At 46.0% G+C, this 12,509-nt stretch overlaps 1 protein-coding gene across 2 annotated transcripts in view; it reads right to left on the reverse strand.

Moving 5' to 3' along the window:
* LOC120856672 (high density lipoprotein binding protein) overlaps window positions 1–12,509 on the reverse strand; it is a 59,489-nt gene that overhangs the window by 31,629 nt on the left and 15,351 nt on the right. The window lies entirely within an intron of this gene.

Consider the following 12,509-nt stretch of genomic DNA (forward strand, 5'->3'; position numbering starts at 1 on the left):
GCTGAGGGAGAAGCCAGGTCTGCACTCCCCTGCAAGATGCCTCCACAACGGTCTCTTTAGTCAGGGCTCAGCTTCCCTTGTGGTTCAGACAGTAAAGAATCTGCCTCCAATGCAGAAGACCTGCGTTGGGAAGATCCCCAGGAGAAGGAGAGGCTGCCCACTGCACTATTCTGGCCTGGAGAAGTCTGTGGACTCGATAATCCATGGGGGTCGCAAAGAGTTGGACACAAGGATTGGGGGCAGGAGGAGAAAGGGACAACAGAGGATGAGGTGGCTGGATGGCATCACTGACTCGATGGACGTGAGTTGGGGTGAACTCCCAGAGTTGGTGATGGACAGGGAGGCCTGGCGTGCTGCGATTCATGGGGTCGCAAAGAGTCAGACATGACTGAGCAACTGAACTGAACTGAACTGAGCCACTTTCACTCCAGGCCTAGAGGGACGGACATGTGAGGAGATCAAGCAAAATCCTCCTGGAGGTGAGGGGAGGCACCACCGATGCCAGGGGCAGGGCAGGGCAGGGCAGGCAGGTCAATGCCAGCGGCCCTGGGCCAGGGCCCTCCTCAGCAGGCAAGACACAGGTGCTGCTCAGGGAGAGGGAAGCCTGCGGCTGAGCAGGAGCAGGCAGGCCCAGGGGTACTGTTTCCCGTGGAACTCTGTCAGTATATACAGAATGGGGCGGGGGGGGGGGGGTCCCCCCAGGAGTTGTTCATTCAGTCTAAAGGTGACTACGGCTTTCCATGATTGCTGGCAATGGAGAATGCACTGAGCGGACAGATTCAGACAGTAGCACCAGAAATTCCCTATTAACTGGAGAAGGCCATCAACAGAAGTCAAGAAAGGCAGGGAGGCTCTTGGGTGCACTCACTGAGATGGAGAGCCTGCATGTCTACACTGGTAAGGGGAACTGTGATGCAAAAACTCGGATACAATGTCTGACATGCCCACTGGAGGGCCAAGTGAGGGCTAAGTAGGCAACTGCATATGCAAGGTGAAGGCCAGGGAGGAGCCCAGCATGGCCGACAGCATGCTGCCGCACTTCGCGACATCACTAAGGGAGAGCCACAGAGCTGAGGCCACGGTCCCTGGAGCCGCACCCCACGTCACCAGGAGAGCACCTGGGCAGGGGGAAAGACTGCAAGTTAAAAGAAAAAATCAAGAGATGGAACAAATCAAAGAAGTTAAGAACTTCAGATGAGAGGATGAGGAAGTCCAACACATGTCTAATAGGCAGTCCACAGAGGAAAATACAAAAGACAGAAGAAATATTGGAAAAATACTGGGAAAAATCTGGAATGTAAAGGTATATTTCCCTCCCCTCCTCAAAAGAGAACAGGGGGCCAGCAGTGTTTTGGTATAGAACAGTGAAGCCTCAAAAATGCCCCAAGACAAGAGTAGATTTTAAAAGCAACCAGAGAGAAATATCAATAACGTCAGATATGCAGATGACACCACCCTTACAGCAGAAAGCGAAGAACTAAAGAGGCTCTTGATGAAAGTGAAAGAGGAGAGTGAAAAAGTTGGCTTAAAACTCAACATTCAAAAAATTCAGATCATGGCGTCCAGTCCCATCACTTCATGGCAAATAGATGGGGAAACAGTGGAAACAGTGAGACACTTATTTTGGGGGGGGGGGGCTCCAAAATCACTGCAGATGGTGACTGCAGCCATGAAATTAAAAGATGCTTACTCCTTGGAAGAAAAGCTATGACCAACCTAGACAGCATATTAAAAAGAGACATTACTTTGCCAAAGGTCCATCTAGTCAAAGCCATGGTGTTTCCAGTGGTCATGTATGGATGTGAGAGTTGGACTATAAAGAAAGCTGAGCGCCGAAGAATTGATGCTTTTGAACTGTGGTGTTGAAGAAGACTCTTGAGAGTCCCTTGGACTGCAAGGAGATCCAACCAGTCTACCCCTAAAAGAAATCAGTGCTGAATATTCATTGGAAGGACTGATGTTGAAGCTGAAACTCCAATACTCTGGCCACCTGATGGGAAGAACTCATTTGAAAAGACTCTGCTGCTGGGAAAGATTGAAGGCAGGAGGAGAAGGGGACAACAGAGGATGAGGTGGTTGGATGGTATCACCGACTCGATGGACTTGAGTTTGAGTAAACTCTGGGAGTTGGTGATGGACAGGGAGGCCTGGTGTGCTGCAGTCCATGGGGTCGCAAAGAGTCAGACGCGACTGAACTGATTTGAACTGAGAGAGAAATGACTGGTAACTTATGAAACAACACCTAGAAACTGTGCTGAAGGAAGTCATTGTCAACTTGAACTTCTCTATCTTAAGAGTGACGCAGACGTGTCCAGAGAGAAACAGAGCAACTGCTGTCGATGGACAACTGCTCAAACAACTATAAAGGACACATCCCACCAACAATGACATGGGAGTCAGGTTAATTTCAGTCCTTGTTAAATGAATGATAAAAATAAAAATTAAAATCTGTTAAAACAGAAACAGGTTTTAAACTTTCAAGCCAAAAACCAAACTCTCATTCAAATGGAAATGAAGTGTTAGAGGCTCAGTCGAGACTCTACGGCCCCGTGGACTGTAGCCCGCCGGGCTCCTCTGTCCATGGAATTCTTCTGGCAAGAGTACAGGAGGGGCTGCCATTTCCTACACCAGGGAATCATCCTGACCCAAGGACTGAACCTGCATCTCCTGCGTTGTAGCAGATTCTTCACCATCTGAGCCACCAGGAAGTCACTGGCAATGTTCTAGAACTTGTATCAGACTGCAGGTTCAGAAATAGTCGTACGTTACTTACTGGTTGCTATTTTGTATGACTAATTACCAAGTAAAAGAGAAAAAACAAGACACTGGGAAGCAAGAGAAGTGAAAAAAGAAGCAATGTAAAAGCAAGGTAAATCAAGCACAAAATGCAGTGGAAGAGATGAATCCAGATGTGGAAACAATCTAACGTTAGTATAGACTAACTACCCAGTTACAAAGTCCAGCTACAAGCTATTTAAGAACCCCAAGCTGTGAGGACACAGACACTCAAAGTGAGAAGATGGGAGTCGAGGAAGTACTCCAGGCAAGCACTGACCGAGCTAAAGCTGGTCAATCTGCACCACTGTCAGATAAGACAGACTGTAGGACAAGAAGCCTTGCTGACAACAAAGGCGGCCAAGAATAAAAACAACTCTGATTATGTATGTATCCAATTGCACCTACAAAGTATATCAAATAAAAACTGAAGGTTATTATAGATTGATGTAGCCAAGATTACAAGGGAAGACTGACTCAACTCTTGGTAACAGATTATGGAGATTAAAAATGCACAGAAAATTAAAACAATGCAATTAAAACCTACTTTATTGGATTTATCCTTTGCCCAATGATTAGAAAGCACATTCTTTCCAAGAATACATTTAACTTTTACAAAATTGACCAGGAGCTAAGGCCAAAAAAAATCTTTTTTCCAACAAATGGCCAAAAACTTAGATATTCTGTGACCACAACACAATTAATTAGAAGTTAAAATGTTTGAAAGCCTAGAACTTTTAAAACTTGCTTCTAAATAACTCATGGATCAAAGAAGATCTGAAAATAGTATCTTAGCCATCATACTGGTAAAGAGGAAAATGACTAGCTAGTTAACCTCTTCTAAACTTAGAAAAACAGTAAACCTAAAGGAAATAGAAATAAAGAAATCAATGAAGTGAAGGACACACAGCACAGAATAAACTGAGCTAAATCTAAAAAACTAGTTAGATCTCCAGCAAAAACGATCAATGAAAAAAAACAGAATATGCAAGAATAGGCGATACTAAGAATTCAAAGAATTTAGTTTGCTAGATTATTTTAGCAAATAAAAACTAAAGAGCCTCTTAATGAAAGTGAAAGAGGAGAATGAAAAAGTTGGCTTAAAACTCAACATTCAGAAAACTCAGATCATGGTGTCTGGTCCCATCACTTCACGGCAAATAGATGAGGAAACAATGGAAACAGATGGGGAAACAATGGAAACAGTGAGAGACTTTATTTTCTTGGGCTCCAAAATCACTGCAGATGGTGACTGCAGCCATGAAATGAAAAGACGCTTACTCCTTGGAAGAAAAGCTATGACCAACCTACACAGCATATTAAAAAGCAGAGACACTACTTTGCCAATAAAGGTCCACCTAGTCAAAGCTATGGTTTTTCCAGTATTCATGCATGGATGTGAGAGTTGGACTATATAGAAAGCTGAGCGGCGAAGAATTGATGCTTTTCAACTGTGATGTTGGAGAAAACTCCAGAGTTCCTTGGACTGCAAGGAGATCCAACCAGTCCATCCTAAAGGAGATCAGCCCTGGGTGTTCATTGGAAGGAATGATGCTGAAGCTGAAACTCCAATACTTTGGCCACCTGATGCAAAGAACTGACTCGCTGGAAAAGACCCTGATGCTGGGAAAGATTGAAGGCAGGAGGAGAAGGGGACTACAGAGGATAAGATGGTTGGATGGCATCACCAACTCAATGGACTTGAGTCTGAGCAAGCTCCGGGGGTTGGTGATGGACAGGGAGGCCTGGCGTGCTGCAGTCCACGGGGCCACAGTCAGACAAGACTGAACGACTGAGTGAACTGAGGGGAGTGAGGAATTCAAAGTGAAGTCACCCAGGCGTGTCCGACTCTTTGCAATCCCATGGACTGTAGCCTTCTAGGCTTCTCTGTCCATGAGATTTTCCAGGCAAGAACACTGAAGTGGGTTGCCATTTCCTTCTCCAGGGTATTGTCTCAACTCAGGGACTGAACCTGGATCTCCCATGTTGCAGGCAGACACTTTACCATCTGAGCCACCAGGGAAGCTGGTGGAAGAATCCAAAGGGGGAGGGGGAGTGTCAAAAGCTGCAACTACAATAGAGACTCTGAAATATCAAAGACTTACATGAAACGGGTAATTTTTAGGAAAATAAGTTACCCAAACTGAATCTGTTAGGAAAAGAAAGTTTAAATAACCAACACTCTCCAACATTTGAAGAATCAAACGTAAAAGTCACAACAAAAAGGCAGACCCAGATGCTTCTGTGAGGGAGCCCCAGAGATTGTCTTCCCAGCTTACTCACGAAGCCAGGGAGCTTCAATACCTCCCAGGTGAGAAGAGAAAATGTGTGCATTTCATTAGGAACTTAAAAACAAAAGCCTAAAGTAATCTAGCAAACTGATTCAAAGATGTAAAACAAATGTGTAATATACGACGATAAAGTTGAGCTTAATCCAGTCATGCAAGGTGGTAAGTATCAGGAAAACAGATTAGAACAATTCACCACATTAGCAGCACTGGAGCAGGAATGACTTGATCATCTCAAATGATTCAAATAAAGAATGTGGTTTATTTGAGGATAAAGAATAAAGAGACAGTTTGCCCATTCCTGATAACAGCTAGGAGTGCAAGGACACATTCCCTAACTCAGTGACGGGCACCTCATCAGAGGCACTTGTCCTGGGGTCACGAGGAGACAGGCTGCTGAGCTTTTTCTATTCAAACCTGCAGAGGGAATCTAACCAGGGCAGTGAGGCAGGAAGATGGCAGGCATGAGTGGACGTGAGGCTGCCAGTGTCGGACAGTACATCTGTCCAGCACAAGACCCAGGAGGGCCTATATGAACACACTGTTAAGAGTTAAACCAAGAACTCAGGAAGTTTTCTGGAAACAAGATCAGCACACAAAATCAATTATGCTCTAAAACACCACCAACAGACTGTTAGGAATAAATCTAGTAAGAAAGTAGGTTTTATAGAGAATACTGTAAAAACCTTTGTCAAAATACAAAAAAAAATAAAATAAAATAAAAAATAAATGGAGAAACGACCTACTCTTCTATATAGTAAAGCCAAATTAAACACACAGACTGCAATTCTCTAGTTAAGTAGAATAACTAGGAAAATAATCTGTGTCTTTGCGTAGACAGTACAGACCCTGCTTAAACCCCAAGAGGCCATGCACACGCGTGTGCGTGTAGTTCTGTCATCAGATTTTCTACGATTTTCATTTAGACAGTATTTCTATACACAGGTACATAAATATTTTATAACTATCATAAAACAATATGTAAATATACACAATTTTGCAAAGTCTAAAATACAGTTTTTTGGAGGCAGTACAATAAACACGATGTAAAACATCTTATTAATGACTTTGTTAATTACATGTGGAAATGATAATATTTTGCATTAGGTTAAACAATACATTATCAAACTTAAATTTCACTTGCATCTTTTTACCTTTTTAAAGTGGATACTAGAAAATTTCATATTATATATGTAGCTCTTACTGAGCAGCAGTGCCACACAGCTGGTTTTCCAAACCAAGGCAGAAAGAAACGTAACCTGACAAAATATTTTCTTATTAATAAACTTTATAAAATGCAGAATGAGTATTTGTCTTAGTCATGAAAATCTCTCCTCTCCCACAAGCACCTGAGGGCAGAGGATGAGCCTCAAAGATCTTAGAGAGAAGTGACCAAGTGGCGTACACTATTTCTTCCACTCTAATAAACCCATTTAAAAAAAAAAGGCAAAAGATACAAAGATCTTTCACAGACATGCAGGAAACATTTAATTTGTAATTTTTAAAAAAGTTGGAAGGTAGGATGAGACTCTATATTTCACCTCTCAAATTGGCAAAAAAATAAAACTTTGAGGACAGCAATGGTGTGAGCACACTGGTGTGGCTGGAAGGAGGACTGAGTGGCCTCTCTGAGGACCAGTCTGATTACACATCGTAATTTAAATACAATTTCCCTTCTTCTCAGAGCTTCCACATATACACTCATTCAGTTCAGTTCAGTTGCTCAGTCGTGTCTGGCTCTTTGAGATCCCATGAATCGCAGCACGCCAGGTCTCCCTGTCCATCACCAACTCTGGGAGTCAGTGATGCCATCCAGCCATCTCATCCTCTGTCGTCCCCTTCTCCTCCTGCCCCCAATCCCTCCCAGCATCAGAGTCTTTTCCAATGAGTCAACTCTTCGCATGAGGTGGCCAAAGTACTGGAGTTTCCGCTTCAGCATCATTCCTTCCAAAGAAATCCCAGGGCTGACCTCCTTCAGAATGGACTGGTTGGATCTCCTTGCAGTCCAAGGGACTCTCAAGAGTCTTCTCCAACACCACAGTTCAAAAGCATCAATTCTTCAACGCTCAGCTTTTTTCACAGTCCAGCTCTCACATCCATACATGACCACTGGAAAAACCATAGCCTTGACTAGACGGACCTTTGTTGGCAAAGTAATGTCTCTGTTTTTGAATATGCTATCTAGGTTGGTCATAGTTTTTCTTCCAAGGAGTAAGCATCTTTTAATTTCATGGCTGCAATCACCATCTGCAGTGATTTTGGAGCCCCCCAAAATAAGTCTGACACTGTTTCCCCATCTATTTGCCATGAAGTGATGGGACCAGATGCCATGATCTGAGTTTTCTAAATGTTGAGCTTTAAGCCAACTTTTTCACTCTCCACTTTCACTTTCATCAAGAGGCTTTTTAGTTCCTCTTCACTTTCTGCCATAAGAGTGGTGTCATCTGCATATCTGAGGTTATTGATATTTCTCCGGCAATTTTGATTCCAGCTTGTGTTTCTTCCAGCCCAGCATTTCTCATGATGTACTCTGCATAGAAGTTAAATAAGCAGGGTGACAATATACAGCCTTGACGTACTCCTTTTCCTATATGGAACCAGCCTGTTGTTCCATGTCCAGTTCTAACTGTTGCTTCCTAACCTGCATATAGGTTTCTCAAGAGGCAGGTCAGGTGGTCTGGTATTCCCATCTCTTTCAGAATTTTCAACATACCCAAAGATACAGGTACTGTCTGCATTCTCGTAGGAGCGAAAGGCTGGCCGTCTGTGTTGTTCCTAGCAGGAAGAAAACGGTACCCTCCTGACCGACGTCCACACACGTCCGAGTCTCCGTTCTCCCAGCAGCTATGTCTGATGCCACTGTGCGGACGGACGCCCTGACCCCAGCCCGGCCTGCAACACTGCATGCCGCGCACCACCACCACCCCCGCCCCCACCAGGCTTGCTTCTCATTTAATCATGTAATGTAAAAATAACACCAAACAAGGAAATAAAAGCAAAGAGAAAGGTTTCTTGAACACCTGAATACTGTTTCCACACTGACGGTGACTGTCCTAGACGACCCGCGTGTAGGACAGGGTCATGGAGAGCCGGTCCGCAGGCGCTCAGGCAGAGCTGCCCTGCGACAGAGGGCAGCGCGTGCTCAGCGTCCGTGCCGCGCGTGCAGCAGGGGGCCCGCTCTCCGCTGTGCCGATGCTGCGTGCCCAGCCGTGTCAGAGGCACGTCTGTCCGCACGAAGCACCTCTAGGACACCCGCGCCAGGGAGACCAGGCCCGGCGCACGGTCGGACAGCGAACGGTGGCAGAGCGGAGCGATGGAAGAGCGCTCTCACCGACGTGAGGAGCCAGCAGGTTTGCGGCTCTGGGAGCTGAGCGCACTGCATACGCCTCTCACAGCGATGGTGCGCGGGGGCCGGGCCGAGCACGCAGGCAAGCCCGCGGAGAGAGGCCTTAGACCACACAGGCGCCTCTCTCCAGCGCAGACCCCCGCCTGGAGGAGGCGGAGGGGCTCTTCGTCTAAAGCCGCTCGGATGCGATAGGCGAGCAGAAGCCAGGGTCCCAGGCCTTTCTCCTGTGGTCTTAGACCACGTTTACAGCAACACGCCTTCTCCGCGGTGGCGTCTGAGTGACGGGCTGCTGAGCAGAGAGGACGCGGCTCTCCCCTAACCCCGTGAAGCCTCGAGGATCGAGAGGCACCGGCACGCGCGGTCTCTCGGTGCCTGCAGCACAACCGGGGAGCACGGACTCCCTCCGCCTCGGGCCTGGAAACGAGGCAGAGCCCTTCCCACCGGAGACCGAGAAGCCTCCCCGCGCCTCGCTGGGCAGGCGTCTCCCTCAGAACACTCCTCGGTGCTCTTTGATTGTGTCATTAGAGAAAGCAACACCTGCTTCCCGGTACAGGCCACGCTTCAGAGCAGCCCTTCCACACACAGGCTTGGGGACTCTGGAAAAGCAGGACGAGGAAGGTGACCGCAGGAGGGCTCGGGCAGGCTCCCCCCCAGTCCTGCGATTGAGCCACAAGAAACAAAATAATCCCAAATCTGACCTAGGGCTATATACTTGGAGGTGTTTTTCTTCCTACAATTTACATTCAAAAGTTCCACGAGTTAGAATGAGCTTAGCTCAAATATATAAGAAACTTTGCTATGAATATAGAGCTAGCTAAACCTACACTTGAATAAGAATTAGAACCAGTCCTGTCCGAACAGAAACGGAGTGCTTTTCTACAGAGGAAGGAGCAGAAACACCTGGTCTTCAGATTCTCTCCTCTCCAGCAGTGGCCTGGGCAGGCACTTGTCTGCTTGGCGACCCTGGACGCATCCACCTCTGCAAAGGCCATGTTTCCTCGTCTGTCAGGAGGATATGGAGAATGCTGTCAAACCCGAAATCAATGGAAATCTGAAGGTGCAATGTCTGGTGGATACGAGGATGAACCAGAACTTCCCAGTCAGGCTGAAACAGTTACTGCCTGGTCATCAAAGGAGCATGCGGTCTTGGCTACCCTGATGGAAGATTTATGCTGGACGCTCCTCATCAAGTGATGCTTTCAGCTGGTTTAATTTGGAGCAGGACTTGTTGGAATTAATGGTTTGGTTTTCCAGAAGAAGCTCATGATAGAGGACTCCCTTCCAATCCCACCATATACACATCACCTTCACTGGATGAGGACCGGCCTGTGGTGCGGCTGGTGGTACTTACCTCACCTGCCCCACGATCTCTTCCGTTCCACATTATTGTACTGGATCCACTTTTCATTGCCCTTCACAGTTTATTTCAAAAATGGAGAGAAGTTTTGTTACATTTAAGTAGAGAACTGCCTGCAGCAATATGATGAAAAAGGTGTGTGTTTGTTTGTTTTCCCCACTTAACTTACAGGGAACCCAAACATCAAATGGTGCAAATGGTTTTCAATGCTTGATCTGGATATTTCAAGTATGTCAGCCATCTCCAGTGTGGTATAACACTGACTGTTTTCAATTAATGTCTTGATTTGACTGCTGTCAACTTCAACTGGTTTACTCGACCATGGAGGGTCGTCCAGAGAGTCTCCAGCACCAGATTTCAAAAACCACTGTGATGCATTCCGTTAGCGGCAGCACCTTCTCCATACCCTGCACTAATCTCTTTTTGTGTTTCAGTTGTGTGTTTACCATTTCTTTAATAATAAAGCATAATATGGCAAAAATATTGCTTTTCTTCCATCTTCAATATTAAAATGGCTACACAGAAATTCACCAGTCTTGGTTTTTAAATGCACACTGAAAGGACGCTGTCCCACTCTAACCTGACAGCTGTCTTGAATGGAGCTGAAGACGACTCAGCACCACCAGATTCCTCACGTGGGAGAAGCGGGCTGACTGACTGGCCCACCCAGTACCACGCCTCTCTTTGCCTCTGCTGTTGTTCAGTAGCTAAGTCGTGTCTGACTCCTTGCAACCCCATGGACTGCAGCACACCAGGCTTCCCTGTCTTTCACTGTCTCCCAGAGTTTGCTCAAGTTCATGTCCACTGAATTGGTGATGCCACCCAACCATCTCATCCTCTGTCATCCCCCTTCTCCTCCTGCCAATCTTTCCCAGCATCAGGGTCCTTTCCAGAGTCAGCTCTTCACACCAGGTGGCCAAAGTACTGGAGCTTCATCTTCAGCATTAGTCCTTCCAGTGACTATTCAGGACTGATTTCCTTTAGGATTGACTGGTTGGATCCCCTTGATGTCCGAGGGACTCTCAAGAGTCTTCTCCAACGCAATTTGAAAGCATCAATTCTTTGGTGCTCAGCCTTCTTTATGGTCCAACTCTCACATCTGTACATGACTACTGGAAGAACCACAGCTTTGACTGTATGGACCCTTTGCCTCTAGAACCATATAAATCAGAGAAAAATAAACTCTAAGAACAATTAAGTCCTGCTTCTTTATCTTGATGCTGGTTATATGGGCGGTTCAGTTACTGTTTATGGCTCCATGAATCTTCACTAAGGGTTTGCATAGTTCTCTGTATGTTTACCATACTTCATTAACAGTTTTAGTAAAAAAGCTGGAAAGCAACCTAAATAAAAATGTCACAACATGGCATAAGCATAAGAGAAAACACTTTAAAACACAATAACTTGACAGTATATTCCAAATGGGATATAACCTAGAAACATTAGTTACTGTTAAAAAACTATTTTATTTTGTTGGATAAGGTTATCATCCTTAAAAACCAATTTTCAGCATAAGTAAAAACTATGCAGATTGTTACCTGAATTGGAAAAACCTATATTCATGACTGCTTCCCAGGCCTGTCTGCTAGGAAAGCAAGGCGGTGCCTGAGCACGCGGACCATGGCCGTGGACACCATTCCCCACCATGAGAGAAGACGGCTGCATCCCGGCCACAAGATGGGACATCGTGCTGCAGCAGAGAGCAAGGGTGCAGTCACAGACCAAAGGGGTCACCTCCAAAGAGCGCAGAAGCCAACTTGCGGGAACAACTTGGACATCACGCTGGCAGCACAGTGGGAAATGGAGGGGACAGGAGTTTGATCCCTGGTCCGGCAAGATCCTGGGAGAAGGAAATGGCAGCCCACTCCAGTATTCTTGCTTGGAAAATCCTGTGGCCAGAGGAGCCTGGAGGGCTGCTGTCCACAGGGGTGCACAGTCAGACACGACTGAAGAGACTCGGCATGCATGCATGTGTGCACTGGAGAAGAGAATGGCAGCCCACTGCAGTGCTCTTGCCTGGAAAATCCCATGGACAGAGGAGCCTGGTGGGCTGCAGTCCGTGGGGTCGCTAAGAGTCGGACATGACTGAGCAACTTCACTTTCACTTTTCACTTTCATGCATTAGAGAAGGAAACGGCAACCCACTCCAGTGTCCTTGCCTACAGAATCCCAGGGACAGGGGGACCTGGTGGGCTGCCATCTGTGGGGTCGCAAAGAGCTGGACACGACTGAAACGACTTAGCAGCAGCAGCCAGCAAGATCCCATCTGCACAAAGCAACTAAGCCTGTGTGCCACACCAGAGAAAACCCCTGGACAATACAGAGCACCCAGCACGGTGAAAGATAATTTCAGAAAAAACTGCTTCAGGGGGCTGAAAGACAACTCTATATAATTACACACACACACACACACATATATATATATATATATCTACAAGTTCATAATACTGGGGGGGGGGGAGTAACAAAAATGCACTGTTGCTTCAGAAGTTGCTAGTCCAAATATACTCTATACATGAATAAATGAAAAGAAATAATTTCTCTTTTCTCTCCAATAGGAACTGTATTTCAAAGTAATCAGAATTAGTAAGAGAAAACTTCATATAAAAATGCCAATAAGTAAACGTAGAAACAAAACTAGAAAAATCCTCCTTTTGCAACTGTCACCTGTAGGCTAAATCACGGCCCCGAAGACATCCATGTGCGCAGCCCTGGAACCTGTGAATGTAAACCACGAGCTAAG

The sequence above is a fragment of the Oryx dammah genome, unplaced genomic scaffold, assembly GCF_014754425.2.
Source record: "Oryx dammah isolate SB20612 unplaced genomic scaffold, SCBI_Odam_1.1 HiC_scaffold_28, whole genome shotgun sequence".
NCBI lineage: Eukaryota > Metazoa > Chordata > Mammalia > Artiodactyla > Bovidae > Oryx > Oryx dammah.